Source organism: Pipra filicauda, unplaced genomic scaffold, assembly GCF_003945595.2.
Source record: "Pipra filicauda isolate LSUMZ 115617 unplaced genomic scaffold, ASM394559v2 scaffold177_size2800117_pilon, whole genome shotgun sequence".
In the NCBI taxonomy this organism is placed as follows: domain Eukaryota; kingdom Metazoa; phylum Chordata; class Aves; order Passeriformes; family Pipridae; genus Pipra; species Pipra filicauda.
Window position 1 is genome coordinate 2094914 of NW_024104284.1, and position 19971 is coordinate 2114884.

Below are 19971 nucleotides of genomic sequence, written 5' to 3' on the forward strand. Positions count from 1 at the left end.
TTTAGCCAGAGTATAAAGGTGACAGAAAAGCAGTGAGTTGTAGAAGAAAAACTTTATCAATAAGTTCAGTTTTCTTTTCATTTAAAATATGTCAAATACTTCTTGCTTAAGCAGTCAATACACATTATCAAATCAATTTTTATGTTTAAAAATAAAAAATTGTGTCATCCATTAACGTCAGTCTTGTGTGATCCACAAATCATTTAGCTTCTGAGAAAATTTATGACATTAGCCATTGGGAAAAAAAATTAGCTGGATGCCTAGCAAAGCAAATGAATATGGGAGTTTGGAAGAACCTATTTGGGTACCTGTTAGAAAATGACATGCTTACCAGGATGTGTTGTGAAATATTTTGTGTCTGTCTACTGCATTTATCAGCACTATCATGTATCATCTTCAGAGTAGATACACATATCCACTCTTTTAATTCAAGAAGTTAGGAAGCAAGTAAACAAAGATTTTCCAGTTGTGGATTCGAGAATGAACAACTGATTCTTTGCATACTATCCACACCTTTTCTTTCCCTTTAGATTTTATTCATATAGATGGGTCTGACAAAAAAATATCAAGATGCTTAAAAGTAATCTGAGTAGGACAGGATTTTGAGAAGCCCTAGTCCCACATGTCTGCACATATGGGCAATATGATATGTCCTTTCGGGGGAAAAAATCCAATAAATTTAAGTATTTATGCACATCTACTCTATATTTTTTTAAATTTTGTATTTGAAACAGATCATTTTCGTCTTCGACATCTAAGGAATAAAAAACCCCATCAGGTTCTATTTCTGGTCATAGATATCTGACTGAAAAGACTGCATCTGGAAGATCATTTGTATGCTTTTCCTTTGAAAGTAGCTGGAGGAGTAATTTGTTAAAGACACAAAAGATGAAACAAGGTAAATGGCTAAACTTGTCATTTTATGAACAGCAATGTGGTTCAGTTTTAACATTGCAGCCTGCAACTTCCTCAAGGTGGGCAGTGAAGAATGGGTGCTGATCTCTCTCCGGTGACGTGTGGAATGGAATGAAGCTGCATCAGGGGAGGTTCAGATTGAACACTAGTAAAATGTTCTTCTCTGAGAGGGTGGTTTGTCACTGGAACAGGCTCCCTGGGGAAGTGGTCATGGCATCAAGCCTGTCAGAGTTGAAGGAGCATCTGGTCAATGTTTTTAGTCATACAGTTCACTTTTAAGTTGTTCTGCCAGGAGCAGGGAGTTGAACTCGATCTTTATGGGTTCCTTCCAACTTCACATATTCTGTGATTTCTTGTGAGAATTTGGTGATGAGAATCAAGTGTTGTGTTTTTCTGAGTCTATTTCTCCATATTATTTCCTCTTAGAAAGTAATCAGGCTCTGTGTGGGCTGGCTAATTATCTACCTTGAATTGCAGTGTCACTGCCACCCCTGCTAAAGGTAGTAGCAAAAAGATCAAAAAAGGTTGCCTTTCCCTTCCAAAACAGAACAAGTTTCACAGTATGTTCTATGCTCTAAATTATATTGCAAATTAATGTTCTGTGTCATAAGGTCCAGTCATGGAACAGCACTGTTACATCAGTTTAAACTACTGGTAGAACCACAGATATAATGTCAAACCTGCGCTGCTTTCTGTATGTGTGGTTTTTGCTAGTATAATAGAACTTTTTATTACTATAGGCAGTTTACATAAGAAAGTGTTTCGCTGAAATAGCTTAGACTACATGGTATATCCTTGTAGAGTCCTCCTGGTAAAAGAGCAAAAGAACTAGCCTTGGAATAAGTGATAGAACATGCTTAGTAGTACTTTCATTCCTTCTTCAGAACACTACAGAACAAAGCTCTTCTCTTAAAAAGCCATACATAACTATGAATGGTAGTCATGATGAATGAGTGACTTCTGTGAAAAAATAAAGTTCCTGCTTTAACAAGAACAGAACACCTACATCTGTGGACATTTCCACTTTTTAGTTTCAGAGTGTTTTCTCGTTTTCTTCCATACCAGTTCCCTGTCCCAATTCATGGCACAGTCTTCTGTCAAAACAGCATGGAGGAGAGGGGACAAACAGCAGCTGTGAGGGTTGGAGAGCAGAAAATATTTAGCCAGCTTTGCTCCTTTCTTATTTCAACCTTACTATACTTTACATTAAATTATTTATGCAAACATAATTCAGTTCATTAAAATGTCAGTTAGGTTCATACGAAGGATGAGTAACTTGCCTTGTTGTACACCACTTTCCCATAGTCTTAACATGCATCCAGAAATGAGTTCTGTCTTGAAATCTAATGCACTAATAAGCAGACTAGAGTTTTCCTGATTTTCACCATTTCTTAGAATGTTGACTAGTTTGGATCCTATTATAAAGAGAGGTTTTCTTTTTTAATATGTTGTGCTTTCTGTCACTAGGCAGAAATACTCCTAGCTTTTTTAAAAACAGATCAGATATATTTGTGCAGCCCCATGTGTTCCAAGTAGCAGCGAAATAATTTCTCCAGTACCATCTGTACCTACTTCACTATCCAAAGAGATTCAGTTCCTTCATTTACATGCTCACAATAATAAGACGCCACTGCTGTGCTCATAACATTTACCCAACAGAATCCAAATAGTTGAGCTCAGCCCTTCTCACCCTTTGTACTGCTTCTACCAGGAGTGTTCAAGGTTTAGATAACTCACTGGCAAACTGTTCAGTTGTCTATTCATTAGCTTGCTTTCAAGGCTGAGTTAGTTCACTATTACCCACTGCTTTGAAACAGGACACACTGGCTAGCCATCCGTGTATACATTTACTCACCTGTGTGTCTTTCAGGTCTGAGGCAAATGTCAGGTTTTCTTATGGTCTTCAAAAAACCTCTTCTGTTTGCATGCTTGTTTTACACATTATGTAGTTTAATATTGACTTCATCTTTGGTGTCTTGGTTTCCACCCACTGAAACAATAGAGCAGTTTACAAAGCTGTTCTCTGTAATAACTGACAAGTGTATGCCTGTACAAGTCATCCATTCTGGTTTTGGTGGAAAGCAAATAATGGCGAAAAAGAGAATGGCCACATGTTTTCTTCACCATAGCAATCAAAATAAAAATCTGGTCCCCTCATACCACTTTTTCTGAAAGACTCCTTCTCTCTGTGGTGGAGCTGTGTCTGTGATAGGTCTGCGGATGGGGGAGAAAGAATCCTTGAAGCTGGGCATTAGGAGGACTGCAGGCATGTATGGTGGAAGGGAGAGATGGAAAATGGAGCTTTGAAATTTGTAAAACAGCATATGGGGGAATAAAAATTTTATTATTTAGGAAGGGAATACTAGTGATCAGGCCACTGCAGGAAACTGGGAACCAGCTGCTGGAGAGAAATAACAAACAGCTTGTGTTTAATTCTCTAGACAGGCTGACTGAGGTTAGAGGAGTGCCAGTCCACTTCCTTTTGCTGTTCTGTATATCTGCACCCTAAGAATTGGAAAAACTTTGGAAAGGGTAAGGTGAGAAAAGAATCTGTGTAAAACACAATAGAATAGTTGTGAGAGAAGATGAGTTCCTACAATTTTTTTTTGTTAGTGCCATGATGGTGCATTATTTTCTAATACAAAAGATACTATAGAAAATCCTTTCATCTTTGGTTTGGCTTTAACACTCTGTTTAGCAATACAGAAATCACTGCAGTTTGCTGTAGTGTAATTTCCCAGCCTTGAATTTGACTAGAGAATTAGTTGCAACTTTATATAGGTAAGAAGCCATGCTAACCATCATACAAAATCCTTCATCCTACATATTTTATTTTCCACTAGAAAAATAAAGAAAATTAAATTATCACAACTGAGAAAACTGAAGGAACTATTTCTCCCTTATGGCATGGACATACAATGTTTATGACAGGTCAAAAATGCTAGGGAAGTTTTTCAAGTGATGGTAATTTATTTGGCACCAAACTTGAGACTAGCTTATGGATTCAGCATATGCCTGGGAGACACAGGAATACAGGACTGAAATCCCTTCACTAGACAGGAAAGAAAACAAGAACTTCTTACATTGATGTGGGCACTGGAGGAAGCAGTGTAGCTGTACCCAAAGAGGAAGGCATCCCTGTTTGTATTTTATGTTTAAGTATGATGCCATTACACAGTACATTCATTTTAGGACTTTTTATTTTAATGTAAGTATAGGTGCAAGAAAAAAAAATCCACAAAACTTCTAGATTGTACTCACTTTCAGAAGACTCCTACCACAAACTTCATAAGAAAGGATATATAATGTTTTCAATAGTCTTTCTTACTTTAATCAACTCCTTACTTACAATAGAATTCTGTAAGAATCGCAATGACCATCAATTTTTGGTACAAGATTTTTCACACTCTTTCTTCCTTTTTTCTAATAGTTTCCCTGATTATAGTAATTGTATGTTTTCATTCAATGGATATTTTTAATATACTACAAACATACACATTTTTATGGGACTTTAAACAAATTAGAGAGTCAATACTGTGAAATTCACTTTGAATGCAATTTAATATGTGGAAGACTAAAATATATAAATGCAAATATCTTTTTTAAAGTGGGGTTTTCTTATTATCATTGATTTTTTCTTCTTTTTTATTCATAAGATTGTGTACACCAATAATCAAAATTATAGTCTGTATTAAAAATTATGACAAAATAGATAGTGGGTTTTGTGATTATGACCAAAAGTAACTAAATGCCAGGTATGATAACTATAATACAGGATATTTAGCACTCAGTGTGCCTTCTACTTATATACATAATTTATTTTTCCACATTTTGCATATAAGGTATTCAACATTTGGAATATTGTGTAGGCATTTGTAATAAAATACAAAATTATTGGTTACTCACTGAGGTACTTTAATAACTACCCCACTACACCAAGTGGTGTATGATAGGATTAGAGGAATACATGTATTTCTGAATATGAGGAAAAAAAATAAAAATTAGGAAGACCCTGAAACGGTACTTTTTGTATGTTGTATTATTCCAACTAGCACTTTTTGTTAACTGTTTGGGTAACAAGTAGCACCAACAGAAATGCCTTATAGGTTAGTAGTGGTTGTGATGGGTTGACCTTGGCTGCATGCCAAGTGCCCACCAAGCCACTCTATGACTCGCCTCCTCAGCAGGACAAGGGGGAACAAAACAGGATGGAAAAAAAAATTGTAGGTCAAGAAAAAGGCAGTTTAATAAGCAACAGTAAGGACTGTGTGCCAAAGCAAAGGAAAACAAATGATTTACTCTCCTCTTCCCATCAACGGGTAATGTTCAGCCACTTCCTAGGACAAACGCTTCAGTATGTGTAGCAGTTGCTCTAGAAGACAAATGTCTTTAATGACAATGGCCCCCCCACTGCCCACTCCATCTTCACCCCACTTCCTTTCTCTTGACATTTTTTACTGAGCACATGTGGCATGGTATGGGACACTCCTTCGGTCAGTTTGAGTCAACTGTACTGGCTGTGTCCTCTCCCAAGATCTTGCCGACTGGTGAGAGGGGAATGCTGTAGAGATGTCCTTGATGCTGTGGGAGCAGTCCTCAGCAGCAGCAGCCAACACAGTGGTGTGTTATCAACACCTTTCCAGCTACCAATACTAGTAACAGCATTGTGAGGGCTGCTATGGAACAAATTAACATCACCTCAGGTAGCCCCAATACGGTGATGCATAAATGAAAGAAAAATATCTCCAAACAAAATGGAAACTGTTGAGGTTTTTTAAAATCCTTTGGCAAAACAAGCTTTCTCAATGTGATCATAAATGACTGCAAGGCGATAGAGATAGGACAAAATGAAATACAGAGGTTTCAAATCTAACTCTATTTTGTCTGTAGAAATTGTTTTAACCACATTTTCATACTTTTTCCAAAGCACTTGGTTGTTCTCTGTCTTTATTTCAAGGTTCCAGGGAGTTGCTCTGTTGAGATGATCAGTTAGGTAGGCTGCCTCTTCCACTATATCATCTTTTTTGTAACTTATTTTCCTTGGAAGAGAAACTCCAAAGTAATAGACGCTGCACCATATTCCAACAGGTCTGCTCATGGCATATAGAACTTCCACCAGAGATCTGGTTAGATGTCTTTGGGAAGTTCTAATTAACATGAAGATTTTTTTTTGTCTGGTGTTAATGAAATCAGCTATGAGCATCAGAGTTGTTTCCTCATATACTTTTTCTTAATCGTTTGATGGTAAATTGTTCTATCATGGATTTCACTTTTTTAATTTGAAATATCAGGGAAATCTTTTTCCCCTTTTCTCCCTCAGTGCTTTTTCTTCTATGATTTTAAGCTTCCACTGGGTGGCATAGTTTCTCCCATATAAAATCCAGTATGTGTGATTCTGCAGTAAACTTGGAACTTTGAGCTTCCCTACCTCAGCTATGGCTAAGACACTGATGGTATAAATGGTAAGAGAATGCACCCTCTGAAGTATGTTCCTTCTATTTATGGCAGTCTGCAGATGGTCTCTGCTTTGAGTTTCTTAAGAACATGTTGAGAAGAATTGCTCAGTAGGTTTCTTTGGTTTTCTCCTTTTATACCCCAGATATCTAGGGAAACGAGCACAACTCAATTTATTTGTATATGCCAGATTGTATTTATGAAGCTTTCTCTGGAGATGACAGTATTAGTGAATTTGGAAACAAAGAAAAAATGTAAGATTTGTGCTGCTCAAGGACCAAACAATAGACATTTGACACTCTTTCTAATAGATTTACAGATCACAGCTGGTTGCAAAATGCAATAAAAAAAACCTTGCAGCAATGCTGGAAGAATTCTTAGAATCTCAAATGGGAAGAAAAACCTTCAATCATCACAAAAGAAAAAGAGTATTCACAAAAAAAAAAATTAAATTGAACTAAGGGGGTAGCAAGGGTCTTCTGCCTTGAATCATCTGTAGAAATTGAAACTAAATTGCAAAAATATGTTTGTCTTTTCATCAATAAGAGTAAACAACCTTCTGTGCCTAAATCTAGCTTTTGTGAATATTTTTATGCTAAGTATTAAGAATTGACCCTAACTAGATGCCTAATTTTCTACAAAGTAACTAGGCAATCTTTGTGACATGAAGGTCCTACTTGATGAGAGGGAACCAAAATTTTTAAGTCTGGTGTTGGCATCTGCCAGCTCAGCATGCTGTCTGTCACGAGATATGTGCTGTCCTTAGCCCTCTTCCAAAGTCACCAATTGTCTAAAAGTTATTTGAATGTCAAATATTCCTCTAAATTCATCAGTGAAAACTAGTGGAGTGATGCTTCACATTGTGCACAGCTAGGAATCCGATATTCCCTGATTTGCTTCCAGGCCTTTGGATGTCTTACCAAACTCTTTGAACACACAGAAAGACAATTCCCGACCTGTAGTTTTCGAATGGCATCCAACATCTCATTTCTAATTACTAATGATAATTTCTTTCTTCATACTTTCTGATTAGTAGTTGCATGCTCTGTCCCTGCTCCCCATCGTCCTCACAATTTCCAGTGTTATCCAAATCTCTTGTAAGGACAACAGTCCAGTTCTCCAAATCAAGAGTTGCAAATGTTCAGACAATTTAAAACAAAACAAACAAACAAAACCTCTTGTGAATTTTCTTAATCACATGTAGCAGCACCATTAGACGTGAAAATCAGGAGAAACTGAGTTTTAAGTTGAAATATGCTTCTCAAATTATACACCCTTTAGATTGTAGCTGTTTGTGGCTCAAGATGTTATTTCAAATGAGATGGCTAGAAAAGCAGTGAACGAATACCTTTGTTAAATTCCCTGTCTGTGGATAGCTTCTTGGAAACTAAATTAGTCTTTAAGTGTTGCACACTAATGTCAAATAGCCATTCTATTGCCAAAAAAATGAGGTGCATCTTTGATCTGAAACCTTCATAAGGAATATTCTCTATAGTGACTAATTTCTTTATCTCCTTCAATTAGCAAACGATTTTGCAGGATTTGCAGAAAAATGCCAGGGTATGCAAACCAACTCTGAAACTTGTCAAAATACAATAACTGCCTTGAAAACCATTCAGACCTTTTAAGATCTGTCAAAGGTTTCACCCTAAATTTAGGAAGATAATGCTAGTACCTTCTTCAACATGCAGTGCCAAATTGTGGGGAAAAAAATATGTGAAGTTACACTGTGTGGATGTCAGTCTTTGGAGCAAAAAAATGAAGGAATCACTCCACAAAATGCCTAGGTTGTTTTGAACACAGTAGTAAGTGAAATGCTTAATCTGTAGAATGGAGATCTGAAAGACATCCCAAATTTAGGCACAGGTTGAATTTTTAAAGTGAATAGATAATGTACAGACTAAAAAGGTCTGTAGTTAGGTAATTTATTGTTGGGGAGATAAAATTCTGCTTCTCCATGAAGTACTAGACGTCAACTACTATCAAAAGAAGAAATTGTGATCAATAAATCATTAGGTCTTGTCCAGCACGGAAGTTACATTTTGCTTGCTAAATAGTTGCTCTATTGTAAAGTCAAAAAGTAGGTTTATTCCATTTCAGGTCAGCATCTATGGGTGACGGAAGTGAATGAAACAGATAAAACTATATAAAATAAGCTGATTGTACATAAATGATGCTGTGATACTGATACCTTGGCAACTGTTATATAATTTTCCCTACTTTCTTTATATCTCATTATTGCAAAGAAGCATACTCAGGAATCAGGCTATAAACCTTCTATCCTTCTCTGAGAGACTATCCTCATGACTAAGCTTTTAGTAAACCTGTGGGGTTTTTGTTTTGTTTTGTTTTTTTCTTTTTATGTATTTTTCTTTCCTCTTGCAATGCAGCTAAATGAAATACTTATGGATGGTTTTCAAAACTAGCCTCAGGACATTTTGCCAGTAAAGGGAATTGACTGGCTAACCAGGCCTGGGCTTTATAATTTGAAAAACCTGTTCTGTATTGTTTTAATTTTTTATCAACTGCCTCATGTATCTCAAGGTTGTCATGTACTTTCATCTGTCTTTGTTTCAAAGAGGCCAGATCTTTCAAGTGGATATGATCATTCTCTAGCATGTTGAAGTTTACTTGTATCAGTCTTTGACAAAATTTTTTTTTCTACTTGCCTAGATTGCTACAACTTTTCATGACATTTTAGTTTTGATGTCTTGCCAATATGTTGTATACTTAACGAACTCTACTCTGTTTTCCTAGAGTATTTCCTCAACAACTAATTTTTCTGTCTAGTTAAGATAAAATGAGAAACCCACTTGTTCTGTGACAGTTCCTCATGACTTTATCTGGTCAGGACTCTGTTTTCAGAGGCTTTACCAAAATTGTGTTTGCTTGTACAGTTGTAGTTGAAGAATTTGTCTGTCTGGATCCAAGTACTTGAATAGAGTTGTTTAACTGGTGCTCAAAACTTCTGCTTAAAACTGAAAGACATATTCTTCACTTTTTCTTGCATTTAATTGAATTTAACTTGAATTTAACTAACTCTATCTGTCAGCTAAAATTCAAAACAGAAATTGAAATATAGATAGCTGCATTAGGCTATGCTCCAGTCCAAGTCAAATATATTTAGTTTAATGTTTTCCTCTAGTTTTTTGGAGGATTTGGATGTACAACTTTGCAGAATGAACCTTTGCAGGTTCAGAGAACTCTTGAATATGTAATCAATATTTGAACATATGGCCCATGATATCATTCTGTTGCTGCAATAAAAGTTTGTTCCTTCTCATATGTTTCATTTAGAGAGCTAGAACTGTTGTTTCCTGAAGTTGAATTATTTATCATTTTTCTCTTGATTTTCCAAATTTCAGGTGTTTATCTAGTCATCCTCTCAGTTATCATGCTGTTCAATTGCAGTGTCCTGCAGTCCTCTAAGAAATTTGACCTACAATCAGATCATCTTATGGATATTAAGGACAATCTCCTTCCTGAAAAACTTTCGTGGCATTTGACCTGACCATCTTTATCAAACAGAGTTCATGAATCGTTTACCCTGAATGCTACTCCTGATCCTGTGTTCTTAAGGCTAAATCTGAATTAAAGCAACCAGCCAGGATGTCAGTGCTCCCATCTTTCTGCCCTCTCTTCAGGCCATTAGATTGTTTTCTGTACTCACATGTCTTCACTTTGTTTGACAATATCAGTCCAGCAGTTCTGATGCCTGTGGCAGAGCTCCCTGAACCAGGGAATGCAGCTGGTTGCACTTAATGTTCTGCCCTGGGCTGGGCCCTTCAGCTGTTTCCCTATGACAAAGAAGAACTTTTTTCTAGAAATCCTTCCTAGAATTTCTAGGATACAAATATCCTAATACTATTGTATAACTACCTCTAAACTATCTTTAAAATCCTGAATACCCAGGAACCTACTTATGTCTTTAGCTTGTTAGCTGAGATAGGGTGGAAAGCTTTTCCATGGTCCCACAAGTAAAGATCATTTACCAAGGCCAAGATCTTTTTCTTGGTCATTTCAGCACAAACTATTTAGTTTTATTATTGTAAAGGTCTATTCCATAATTACTTGTAATTACTTGGATCTTTGTAGAGTTTGGTTTCAATTTATAGATTGAATCTGATTCATGAAATTGTGTTTTTAATGCTGTCAATTGGGTGGTTTGGCATTATAAAAAAATCCGGTGGCTTTTTAAGTTACATTACATTCTGTAACCATAATAGAAAATACAGAAAACCAAAACAAAAAACATAATTTTGTTCCTACTTTTCTTGTTGGAATATGGAAAATTGTGCAGTCTAATTCTGAACAGCTGGTTCTGAATATGTCAAGTTTTGGTTCATTGAATTACCATTAAATAGTATTGAAATAAATGGCTTATCTCAAAGAAACTAAGCAATCTGATGCCTTATTTGGTAAACAGTCTTGCAACTCTGAAGTCTAGAATTAGATTCAGCCTTAAAATAAATATTTAAGACCCCAAAAGTATTTTAGTTTTAGAATATGCTCAGAGCTCTCATGCTGATTCTTTTGTTTAAAGAGCACTAGCTCTAGCTTCATGCATAAGTGCTATGGCATGTCTCTTCTAGTTTTTGCTAAACAAGGACAATCAAGAATTGATAGACAACACATTAATATCCAAAAATAACTTTTTCTTGTCATTACATGGGCTTTTCCATTGACCTTTACTAGGCAATAGTTTTAAAATGTTTTAAAAAGCTTAATACATTTTAACTGATAAGAATCTGATCAAGTTCAGCCTATCAGTTTTCCTGAACCTGTGCCAGCTGCATGAGCTGAATCATTCTGGTTTGAGTAATTCCCAAATAAATAACTGGCAACAGCATTTAGATTTGGATGGATAACTAAGACAGTGAAAGTACTTTAGAAAGACATTGTTCTTCAAAACTCTGTTTAAGACTTGAGAATTATGTCACTAAAGAGAGAGAAGCATATGTGAAAGGAAAAAATGTAGTAAAAGATGTCAAAAAAAGAAACTTCAAATTTTTCCCTCCTAAGTTTAGAATGGGAGTGAGGGAATACTCAAGATGGAAGATCTTTAGAGAAAGTGTATTTAGATGATGATCTCATGACAAACCATCCTGAACTGCTTTGGTTTAGTCTTTGTGACTGTGGGGAAGGACATCAGCTTGTGTGTCCCTAATAGGGGTGTTCTAATAAAGATTAGAGCTGATAGCTTTGCTTTAAATTAAAATTATTTTATTGGAAAAAGAAGGATTTAATTTTATTTTTTGAAGGATTTTTTGCCTTCCATTTGTATCGAACATTACTTAAAATATTTTTGAATCCTGTAAGGAATAAGCCTTAAAACATATTAGGTTTCTTTGGCATTGCTTCACTGTTTATTCTTTCCCACCCTTTTTAAAAAAAAAAAAAAAAAAAAAGAAGGAAGTAAAATAAAACACCTCTACCTTGTTATACTCTTGACTGTCTTTCTTCCATCATAACTGTTTTCTGTCAGGGTCATTTTTTTCCTCCTACTATACTGATATGTGTTGTTCATGTACAACAGCTAGGTAAAGTCTGTCTTTATAAGCTCTTGTTAAAACAAACCAATCTGACTTGTCTATGTACTTAATCTACAGTGCAGACTACTACTCAGTAGGATTTCTGCACAACATCTACTTCCAACTAGCAATGTTAAACCAGAAGTAACACCAAAAAGATCAGTTTAGCTTAAACCACTCCATGTAAGAGTTACTCAGAGGCACTCATAACATGCTACCCATAACCTGTCTTAGAAACCATGTTTTCAAAGTTTTTCTCTTCATAATTTGAGTAATGGAGCCCTTATTACTCTAGGTCCTTGCATGTCTCACTAAAAAAATATAATATTGACCATTTTTAGAAGTATTTTGTTAATCTGAGTATTTCCTGTGTAAAGTAATGCAGTTTTAAAAAAAAAACACTGAACAAACAAAAAGAGTTAACCTGATTCCACTGAGGGAGAATCTGCCTGTGAGAAATCTCTGCAGCAGACTGAAATCTAGCTGCTGTTAGTTTATTTGCTGGAAGAACACCAGACCATCATTTTGCCCACTTCCCAGAAGAGACTGTCTGTGGGTGTTCTCTTTTCTTTCTCACCAGTAATAGATGAGATCTTGCAATAGACTGACTCCTAGAGAGACTACCTCAAGAAAACTATTGTCATGTAAAACTATCACATCAGCCCAAGATCCCTGTTGTTGCCCTTGCACTCTTCCTGTGGTGCAATATCAGTAAAAAATAGTTGTTTCTTTCTTGGAACAAGAAATACAGCAAGAATTACTAAAGCTAATGTTTTGCTATTGTTTTGCTTGCTTACAGCCTCCTTTATCCCAACCTCTAATTACATTTCTCCTGTGTAAATATGGATAGGAGAAAAAAAATTATTTCACATACTGAAGTCTCCAGGAACATATGATGATGGAAAGTGGTTTCTCCTACTTGTACCTGTGTGTCTCAAAATAATGTTTGTTTTGGAAAGAAATATTTACAATTTATATTAATCCTTTATCCCATAGGACAGGGAGCCAGCACTGTGATCTCGAGTGCTAAAGGAAACCTGGATGCACGAGTCTTTGTAACCCTCATTATAGCAGCTGGATATCTGGCATAAGCAGGTAAATTCATTCAGTTCCTGTCTTGAGACTGTTCTGAATCCATTAAGAAAAAGCACACAGTCTAAGCTGGGTTTCTTTTCCTGATATAATTTATTCTGCTTCCTACTGGTAGAAAAGGCTGACTTCAACGGATCACTGTTATTAATCCTAAAGAAGTTGTCCACTTTCAGCTCTAGTGATACTGCCCTTACTTTGTTATTCCTGCCCACTACCTGGAGGGCACAACCTCTGCAGGTTCATGCAAAATATATGTAAGGGAGCTCCCTACTCCCTTGGCAGTCAAGTATGTTAGCTGAAACCACCTTCACTGATGGACTAAACTGAACTGGACCACTTCGCCAAAACTGACAAAGGATAACTTATTTTCTTGTATCAGAAGACTTAGGAGGTTGGTGACAAATATAAGTGTAACATTATTTTCATCCACCCCAATGTCACAAAGCAGTTATGCTTCTGTCTGTGAAGCTTGTGTTCCTAAAAAGCGCAGTGATTAGCAAGTCAGCAGACATCAAAGCAATTTTTACCTTAAGAATTAATGTAATAGAATGAAGATGAATACAGGGACTTAAGTACAATCTAAATACACAAGGACAGTGTATGGTGTGGAAGGTGAAGAGTCAGAAGCAGGATCATCAAGTGGAGGAGGTGCTGGCTTTTTGGTAGCTGAGATGTTTCAGTATGATCTGTCACAGCTTGCTAACTGTCATCATTACCTCCTTTCCCCATCCTTCATCCTTGAGAGATAAATTCACTCAAGTTGGAGAAAGATAATGACTACGTAACCTTCAGAAATAGGCAGCAAGAAGGCAGAAAATATTAAGGTCAGGATTTCAGCCTCATAAAAGTAACCAAGTTTGACAGACACAAAGTCACAAATGCTAGTCCACAGAAATCCAGCATCTCCTCCAGCTGACAAGCCTAACGATGTTACTGCCTCCTTTCAATAGTTATGCTTTCATCACTGTAATAATCTTCATCAGATAAATTAAGGTCATTAATGCATGACAGATGGAAAAATGAATGGGGAAATGGTGGTGGGCAGGAAAGGATGTTAAACAATTGGTGATGTAACTCTAAAAAAAAAGCAACAGTGCAGGATGTTGCTGTGCTATATATTGAGTAGGGGACATAAGACATTCTGGATTTGGTCTGCATTCAGCAAAAAGGCAAACACTTCCCTGGTGACAACTGTGGTGGTAATGTTATGTCTAGCATAAGCTCTCCATAAATTACTAATACTAGAGTTTATATCGTGGAAGTCATCTTCTTCCCTCACTTTCTTATAATAAGATGTAATGTCATTATATAGTCACAGGCTTTTTATTCAGCAGAACTCCTGTTTCCTTTGGTGCATCAGACGAACGATGCTCACTTAATGAACAATAATCCAGTACTGTTTTCCCTTTGATACTCAGTGTGTGGCCCTCAAAATGATTTAATACATATTGTTCTGAAGACAGAGCTATGAACTCTCTTAGGAGTTTTTCTCACTACAGTGCGTGCATGTGTCTCACAAAGTAATTTATTTTACCGTTGTGGTAGAGGAGTGGCATTCCACACACAAAGGGTACATTTCAAAATACCTGCTGATTTTGGTTGCCTAATCTGAGGCATTCTGGTTCTGGTTTTTTCAAGGCACTTGCAATGAGTAGCCCTTCATATGCAAAAATGTAGATCCGATTACTCTTACTGTGAGTTCTCAAGGCTTTTGCAAGTCATAGCCTGAGATATCTGGGCAGGTACACAGAAAATTAGGAAACATACAGTTACAGCTGTTAAAAGCAGAGGAAATCAATTTTTCATGGTAGTGTGAACTGAGGCTTCTTTTCCAGCATCCCTGTATCTTTCATACTGTCATTAGATCTCAGCAGTAAAACACAGGGATTTTGAAAACAGAAGTGTCCTTGCCCACACAAGCTCTGTTCATACCTGGAGGCAAGGGCTATGAACAGACTAGAGGGATAAAAAGAGAAGACATGGGTAAAAGGGGCAGGAGGTCACACCGCAGAAATCCGAGGTCCCTTTGATACACAACAGCAAACCACTGCATGTAGTCATGCAGTAAAGATCAATACAATTCAAAAGGGGAGGCAATCAAGGTATTTTTGTGAGGTGACTGTCCATACTCATGTACTTAACACATGATCTGTCTCCCTATTATGGGAAGTTGAAGTATGAGATGCATTTGTGAGAGATTCACCTTTGGACAGAACTTGAAAGAAGGATGAAACCATACAGGTCTCAGTCTGCAAAGAGTGTTGGGTGCCACTCCCTGAGAACACTTGCCGGGACTATAGTAGTGTCACCTGCTGGAAGTGGGCCCTGGTTAAGTCATCAGTCGAGCAACCAGTTGAAGGAACAACAAAGGAGCTGAGCATACAGTAGCATCAGAGAGGATGAACAGAAGATAGAACCTTCATAAAGAGAGACAAGAGCCCAAGCCCCACACTGTGCGGAGGGAGGAATAGTGGGACCAGTTGTTCTTGGGGTAATCAGTCCGCTGAGCTGAAAGAGAGGGACAGGGAACAGAATGATGCCTCCATAATCCAAGGGAAGACGCTCAGCAACATGCTGTATTGCATAGATGCACACAAGTCTGTGGCGCTCGAAGGGATCCATCCAAGAATTCTGAGGAAGTTGGTGAAAATGTTCATTGAGCCACTTTCCATCATTTGTGAGTGGTTCTGGGTATCCAAGGAGGTCCCAGTTGAGTGGAGGTTAGCAAATGTGAAGCATCTACAAGAAGAGCTGGAAGGAGGCTCTGGGGAACTACAGGTCTGTCAGCCTCAGCTCACTGCCAGGGAAGGTATGGAGCAGATCATCTTGAGTGCCATCATGCAGCACATACAATACAACCACTGGATCTGGCTCAGTCAGCATGGGTTTATGAAAGGCAGGTCTTGCTTGACCAACCTTATCTCTTTCTATGACCAGGTGATCCATTTAGTGGGTGAGGGAAAGGGTGTGGATGTTGTCTATCTAGACTTCAGTAAAAAAGATGCAAGTCCTGGCGGACATGAGCCCTTACAATTGTGAAGGCTAACTATATATTGACCAATGCTAGCTAGAGCGTGGCAACTAGACAGAAGAAAGGAATTATTTCCCTTTACCTGGCACTGATGAAGCTACATCTGGAGTACTGTGCCCAGTTTTGTGCTTCTCAGTAAATATATCAACAAACAGGAAATCTAGAGGGTTACTAAGGTATTCAGGGAGATGGCATGTAGAATCATAGAATCATAGAACCACAGACTCACAGAATCATAGAATCACAGAATTGTTTGGGTTGGAAAGGACCTTAATGATCATCTAGTTCCAACCCCCCTGCCATGGACATACTTTGGAAGGAACCGCGTTTGTTTAGCCTGTAGAAAAGAAAGCTAAAGGAGAAGAGAGAGGGGATTCTAATTTCAGTCTTGAAATACCTAAATAGAGTTTAGAGAGAATGGATTCAGACTTTATCATCATGGAAGTGCATAGCAAAGGGGAAAAGAGGCAACTGCCATATAGTGCAAGAAGGAAAATGAATTACATGAGAATAATTGGGTATCATGGATAAATACTGTATAATTTCCATCCCTGAAGAATTTAAAAACTCAAGGGACAAGGCTCTGAGCAACCTGACCTAACTTTGAAGTTACTGTACTTTGAGCAGATGATTGACTTAAAGAGCTTCCTTTCAAACTATTTATTTCATTATTCATCTCTATTAGTCATCCAAGTTCTCATTTACTTTAAAGTTAGCTCCTTGTCACTACAGAGCACACTTTTCTGTTCACATAAATCACATATCATTGCTTCTCTGAGGCTAGAGATAAAGTTCTACTATTTGACATTTCACTGCGAATGTTAAATCGGCTCTTGGTGCTTTGCCAGAGATCATAGAGGAATACCACAGTAGAAACAGAGCTGCCATATCACCTAGTGCTGCTATCCACATTCAACAGCAGATAATGGCAAAGCCAGTCTCTGCATACATTAACCAGATCTACCTCATTCTCTCTTTGCAGGTCATTATGATAGAAATAAATCACTGGAACAGACCGTGGTTTTATTACCTTGAAAAAGTGCCAATAATTGCTTTCACATTTTGTGTCTAATGGACACCTTTCATCAGTGACAGATTGAGCAAAGGCAGTTACTGCCCTGCAGCTGAGTCTGCTGAGAGATGGACACACTTGCAGTTCTTCCATCAGTCCCACGATAGGAGTAAAGATCCTCTACTAACTGGGGCAAAAAGTTTCTAGGTCACTCTGCACATGAGTATCGGTGTCTGAAAAGAGCAGTTATCTCATGCAATGAAGTCAGAAATAAAATGAGGTGGTGTGGGACTTTTGACTGAGCAACTGAGGTTACTTAGTTGGATCTCTGCAAGAATTAGTGCCAGAAGGGTTCCATTCAAGGCAAAGCTCATGGTTCTTGGCTTGTTTCACTGAGTATTCTGCAGCACCTGTGAGCACAGTAACTGCTGGGATCTTATCTTTTTGCCAAGAAAGCAAGCAACTGTGAGGCTGCAATTGTTTCATGATCCCAAGATCACACAGTCTTAAGCAGTTTTTCACAAACAGTGAAGAAAGCTGTATTTTTGAGAGCTGTAGTTTTCTCTTAGTCTTAACCTAATGTGGCACAAACTCGCTGTGTTTTGTTACAGGATTGGCTGGAAAAGTGCAGTCCCTTAGTGCAGCTACCTTCAGCTCCAGTAAGACAGCAGGACAGAGGAGGTTCTGAGCACAAAAGGACTTTGAGAGCTCATAAAGTTGGTTTAAATTTGGTCAGTTTTAACACAGATGCTTTCCTACTTTTCCACGGACATCAGTTACCATTATGAGTCTGTGAAACCACACATTTCTGTGAAGTTGTGTGAGGGGAAAATGAAAGCAAACACAACTTTAAATAGTCTCTTTAAACAGTCCGTTATGGTATACATTATGAAAATAATCAAGAATAACATATAAAACCAATCAGGGGTTATTTTTCCTTAATGTTATATTTGTACTCTGCAATTTCTTTTCTCAAGGAAAAGAGAGATTTTAAGCATTGGTCTGTCCTAAACTATCAACAGGTACCTGAGGCAACAACAGTGTTGAGATTCTTAAGCCTGAACATACGACAAAGCTGGTAAATGCTTTCCTAAATCAGTGGGCTAGTAAATGGCAAACCAGGTATCACATCATAAACACAGCACCAAAAGGGAACAGGTGTGACTAGCGCTTATCAATGCTTACAATTCAGAAAATTTTAATGTGCAGGCCAATACTGGAGGACACACCATGAGATTTTCATACTGATTTTGTGCATGTAATGGATGCGCAGGTGCAGATTGACAGTGAGATAAGGGATCCTAGCATTACATTAGCCATTAATATGTAGTAAAATGTCCTGATATGCAATTGTTTAGACTACTAGCACTGCAATTTTTTAGGCTTTAAGCCCTAAAAAACCCACTAAGGAACCTCAGTAATTTCCAGGTAGATATAAAGATCTGGTATGGAATCGGATGGTTTCTCATAGCTGTAGGCCTTCAGTAGAAAAAATCTTGAGTTCATTTTATTGTCTACAAAACTCATGCATTTTTGGCTCCATCTAGAGATTCATTTACAAACTGACTGTGGTAGAGTCACCTGCCATGTCCCTACAGGCTTTGTGTAAGCAACTAAAAGGTACATGGGGTTGAGCACCTACAACTATTTTTAATGCTTAGATTATTACTGCTTCTAAATCACTTGCCCTTCCTTTCCCAGACATTCCTAGGAAGCATACTCCATGAAACATGCATGTTTAAAAGGGCCTGGCTTTGTCTAAGTGAACTTTCAGAAAGTGACCATAACTCTGTCAGAGGTTATAGCTTGACATGTACTCTGATACATCCTACTTCACATGTATGTCTCAGCATCCAAAAACATAATACATTACAGGAACTGTACTTCACTTGCTCCAGATGGATAATGGGCAGCTTTTGAACTGGGGGCTATTTTCTGGTCCCAACCGAAGCCTGCTCTGAATGCAATTTTAATGAAATTTCATGTAACAAATAGTAGTATTGTTGGATCTCAGTCTCACAATTGCTTGAAATAAAATGGTTTCAACACACTAGAGCAATTGCCTTCAGCTATGTGTAGCTTTTTACAAGGGTGTTACCAGGAGGAACATTTCCACAACATGTTACTGCAGAAGGAGCCTTCCTGTCTGATAGAACTGTCTGCGCCATTAACTTCTGCATCTCAATAGGGTCCTGAAGGTCTTAAAGACCCCAAAGATACTCATAGTGCTTCTGTACTATGAATAAAAAGGTTTAAGTTCAGCACTTCAAGAGGGGACATTGCAGATGGCTAAGTAACAGGAGTCCTTGGAAAAAATAATCCGTGGAGGGAGAATTTCATTATCCTGATTCCCAGCTGGAGAAAAGACCTGCTTTTCTTCAGAGATACACAGACTTTTCCAACAGATTTCTGGCCATTTCCCATGTAGGACAACTGTTACACACACACCTTTATCTATACTGTTAAAACGCATCATATTAAAAAAATAGGAAGAAAAAATGAATATATTTATTATTTTTTTCAGAAGTGACAGCTTATCATTGAAACAATTATATTCACTTCAAAAGTTCAGCTTCTGAGCAAAAGTTAAGAGAAGTTTATTCCTATTGCAAAATCTTGGTTTAGGAAGACTCAGAATGAAAACATGGAAAGAAACTAAACACTAGAAACAAAGTTTGCATTCTGGAAAGTATAATTGAGGCAGAAATAGCCCCTTTTGCTCAAGCACACACTTTTGTGAAAGAAGAAAATAAAGCAACGAGGGAATGAAGAAAACCATAAATAATCTAGACATTTAGGAAAAAGTGGATTAAAATCTAACTGCACATCAATGTTTTTAATGTAACATGATTCACTAAGACTATATTTCAAAGATCACATGTATGTGCCATCACTTGATTTACAAGCTCCATTTTTTAGTTTATAGTTTCTTCAGT

At 37.4% G+C, this 19971-nt stretch overlaps 1 long non-coding RNA gene across 2 annotated transcripts; it reads right to left on the reverse strand.

Annotated features, from left to right (window-relative positions):
• Nucleotides 1–899: 899 nt before the first annotated feature.
• On the reverse strand, nucleotides 900–16161 carry LOC114000352. Of its 2 annotated transcripts, none has more exons than XR_005562991.1 (5): nucleotides 16106–16161; nucleotides 10040–10166; nucleotides 2771–2905; nucleotides 1978–2047; nucleotides 900–1137 (listed from the first exon to the last, which is right to left on the reverse strand). It is a non-coding gene; the product is annotated as an uncharacterized LOC114000352 (long non-coding RNA). The 2 variants fall into 2 exon arrangements; XR_005562990.1 differs by having other exon boundaries at nucleotides 1922–2047.
• Between the last annotated feature and the right edge of the window lie 3810 nt (nucleotides 16162–19971).